We start from the raw sequence: 4,565 nt of genomic DNA, 5'->3' as shown, positions 1-4,565 counted from the left end.
GCACCAAAACCCTAGTTCACTTCCATTGGAATTCCTTGGCTTGGATGAACTTTAATGTGTCTCTTACACTTAATTTTGTTGGTTTGATGAAGTTGATCACCAATCTCTCTTGGGTTCTTGTATATGAAGAGTGTGGAAGGTTATAGAGAGCTCTTGAGTCGTGGAGAATGAATGAGAATGAAATAAATGAACTTAGGGTGCTCTTTTTATAAAATAAAAATCTGTCCCGACATTATTATACGGACACTTATACGGTCCGTATAAATTTATACGGTCTGTATAAGTGACCGTGAAATCATCCCAACCACACTTCGCTTTTGTGCCCATTATATGGCACATTATATGGTCCGTATAATATTATACGGTCCGTATAAGTGACCGTAAAATTATCCTAGCAACAACTCATTCTGTGACCATTATACGACACATTATACGGTCCGTATAAGTGACCGTATAATCCCATCAGTAGGGACCTTCACTGTGACGATTCTGCGGACCATTATACGGACCGTATAATTGGTCGTATAATCTATCTCTTCTCCGATTTTGTTCTCGTCACTTCGTTTGATCTCAAATCCTTATGGAACCTTCTTGATACTTGTTTAACACCTCATTAACAATCTAAGGGACGTTATAGCTCTTCTCCAAAACATCATTAAGTCATCATTAATTCGTTACTCATAAATCCTTTCCGATACATAACGTATGCCTTGCCTTTCTTGGCAAACTTTCTTCTATTACCTCGGATGCCTTCGAAATCTTAATTAGGATCATCAAATATTATTTCTTACTTATTGCGATACCGTATACTTCGTGCCTTTCGTTGGTCTATTCATTGTGCATCAACGGGGAATTTTCCCAGGTGTAACAGGTTCTACTTGAACAAACTTTACATTTGAACTTTATTTTGCATAGTGATTAGACTAGTAGAGAAATACATCTAATTTTTTTATCATACAATGTATTTATCTACTATCAACTATATATCGTTACGTTATTAATTAAGTAATCAAAAGGAGAAAATTTAGTTCAAACCGTTTCTCGTACGCACACATCTGGATATCTAGAACAGTGTACATAAATCAAAATATAGGTATCAAAAACAGTGGATAAACTAAGAATATGAATGTGTTTGACCACGTACACTATAATCACTTGTTAAGAAAATGAACATTATAAAGCCCAAGTAAACTTCAATTTAGCTCATTAATTAATTAGATGAAAATTATCGTCTAAGATCATATAATGAGACAACGGTTTATTCTCTCAACCAATATTAAATTTTCTGACAGTCTAACACATGTGAGATACTTAGAGTTGCGAACTAATTTCTTCCTTTTACAGCCAGCTAAACTGGACATCTAAAGAACATATAAGTTCTGCCAGGCATAAAAGTCATCTTGTCAACCCTTTTGTAAAGCCAATTTGTAATGTGTTGAAGAGTTCTTTTTAGCAATAGAGGATAAGTTTAAACTATAATTGGGAAAAGGATAACTTGTGCTTAATGATGAAAATATGCAAACATGTGAAGCACACAACAAATATAACCTATAAAATGAGCCAAAATGGAATTTTTTGTAACTCTCTATCCAAAGATCCATAACTAGTTAGGGAACTTTTCTTACACAATATAATGGAACTTGTCCTCAACCAAAAATTTTGTCATTGTGACATTACAAAATGGTCAAATATTCTGTCTCAACTCGGCAGATCACATATATTTTTTACATGTTGAGTCAAGAAAACCCCTTGAGATTTTCAGAACATTCATATATTATTGTAGCTATATACAAAAAGTCCTATTTATTTTTTTTATTATTTTTGCATATAAGGCCAACAGTAAAGTCAAGAACTTTGTACAGGGATATGTTGATGAATACTACATGACATGCAATAAAGTAATAATCAAGAAAAGACATCCCTTTGAGCAAAAACATGCACCTGCAAGGAATGTTTTTTTTATGAAAAATGATTTTTTCCTTTCTTTTAAACAGCTTTAGCAATATTGTTAGGGAACCACCATATGTACATTTTCCGGCAAAAAAAAAAAAAATCCATATGTACATTTGTAACAGCACAAAAAGTTGTTACAATTATGTTTTAATAAATTGAAGAAACTCGATATAATTTGATTTTCTAAGAGTTTACTAGTGTGTTTTAGAAAATTGTGATAAAATAAGTAACATGTAATCCAGTGTCTTGGAATTATATGTTGATTACTTGAGATTACATCTTTGATTATTACGCTTTTTGAGGTTACAAAAACTTTCAAGAAAATGGATAAACTCTTTGATTATTATTAAACCAAAGATAATTACGCCTCAGTCTCAAACAGGTTGGTGTAATATATGAATTAGTATTGCATCATTTAAGCTTAACTCGTGTCATCATCGTACTAAATAAAATATAAGTGAAACAATAACGTTTGTCTTCTAACAAATCTAAAATCTATTCCTAACTTAACTAGTAGATACCACCTATACCAATACAAAAAAAAAAAAAAAAAAAAAAAATTGATAACAGATTTCCTACTGATCTGCCGCTAGTCCGTTGATAGTTAATTAGTAAATAAAAGAATATTTTGATAATTGTTTACTAAATAAGACAGCAATAAACTTTTATTGGATATATAATAGGGAAAAGGTTACAAAACACACTCCAACTTTGGCCGAAATTGCTGTAACACACTTTAACTTTGCGGGGGTCCTATGAACCCCCCTCCCCCCCCCCCCGGACTATTTTTTTTGTGTATTATTGAGGGTATTATCAGGTGATATGGACAAAAAAAGTGAGCACATAAAGAAGGATTATTTGGAATTTAACATGGCAAATAGAGACGGGTCTGTTCAGTTTTAAGTCCACCCTTGCACGCTCAACTAACATGTGCTCACTTGCTTGTCCACGTCACCCGATAATACCCTCAATAATACACAAAAAAATTATCCGCGAGGGGGGGGGGGGGGGGGGGGTCATAGGACCTCCACAAAGTTGGAGTGTGTTATAGCAATTTCGGCCAAAGTTAGAGTGTATTTTAAACCCTTTTCCCTATATAATATAAAGATTTTCAAATTTTTTGAACTTGTATATCTTACTAAACTTTATAATTGTATGCACCTCTATGTATTAATTTCCTTTGACTAAATTACATAAAGAAATACCTTGAACACTGATAAAACAAGAACATTCTGGATCCAAGACCACAAAATTAATATGGTTCTATTTAGGTTTTATTATTTTTTATGTTTTGGTCTGTGGTGGAACACATCATTATTAAAATCTTGACCAACCATAGGCACGAATCATGATCTAGAAAAGGCTGCAAAGAATACACACAGAAGAGGAAAATGGTAGAGAAGGAGAAGAAAGAGAACAGGAAAGGAATATTAAAAATAGGGAAAAAGTTCTATCGTGTAGTGTGTTGGAAGGAACAAGTGTGGGAACAATATTGTCAGAATAGATCTACAAATTGGTTTTGTAGGACTAGTGCCCCTTAAAATCCCCCCACCCCCTGCCCCTAAACCCCCTTTATTTTAGCATAGAAAATAATTTTTTTTTTTTTAACCAAACTTTTAAATATAGGCCATATCGGTTTTATGGTCAATATGTCTTCAGCCCGAAATAAGTAGATGCTGAATCATGTATGTTTGAAAGGTAACTTGAACTAGCAGGTGGAGTGTGAACCATTGTCACTTGTTAGGCCTCCCAATATGATTGATTTGAAAGAGCGAAAGCTGCTTGACTGTAAGGAGATGAAACCCGCTTTATCGATAATATAAACATGTGCTAAAAAAGATCCTAAATCCCCCAGCCAAGCTAAGCAGTTTGAATTTGTCATGGAATTGAAGTTGCTCCGCTCCACACTGACTTCAAGGAAAGAAAGGATCGATGTTAGAGTTTATGGGTTATGAATTCTAGAAAAGACAGTTTAATATTTTGAATAGATTATTTGCATATATTAAGTGAATTTTTAAACACAAATACAAAATCTGCGCTAAAGTTATTAGGTTACTGCCGAACCATAAATAGGCATTTAGCTCCGCGCCCCGGATATCTGAGTAAGTAGAGATCCTATATCGAATCTTTCTGTCACCCTATACCAGAAAAAAATACATACTTGACTCATTAAAAATATTCAAGTTCGCATGTGTTATGCAAGGGTTGGCCAACATTAAAGGCTCAAGCATGTAAATTTTACTGTCATTCATTATCAAAAAGAAATACTCACTTGTACTCATTGAAAAGAATCAAGTTCGCAAGCGTGTTTTACCGGACCAACATTAAAGGCGTTAGGTGCTAAGCATGTAAGGTTTCGAATTTGAGTCTTACCGCCATTCCGTTATCACAAAATATTCTTTCACTTACCTGATAAAAGTTGCTCAATAATATTTACTTGATAAATAAATTGTATGACTAAATAAAAGATACATAATCTGAGGAACAAAACTGTGAAAAAATTGGTATATTATGGTAGTCACTGGTCAGCATTCAGCTATAGCAATCAACTAATGAGAGCTAAGTTTAATGGTGCGTGCTGGTAATATTCATGACTTCAACGTCTTCCAAAT

This window comes from Lycium barbarum, chromosome 5 (assembly GCF_019175385.1).
Source record: "Lycium barbarum isolate Lr01 chromosome 5, ASM1917538v2, whole genome shotgun sequence".
Classification (NCBI taxonomy): domain Eukaryota; kingdom Viridiplantae; phylum Streptophyta; class Magnoliopsida; order Solanales; family Solanaceae; genus Lycium; species Lycium barbarum.
Note: the sequence above shows the minus strand (reverse complement) of the source record.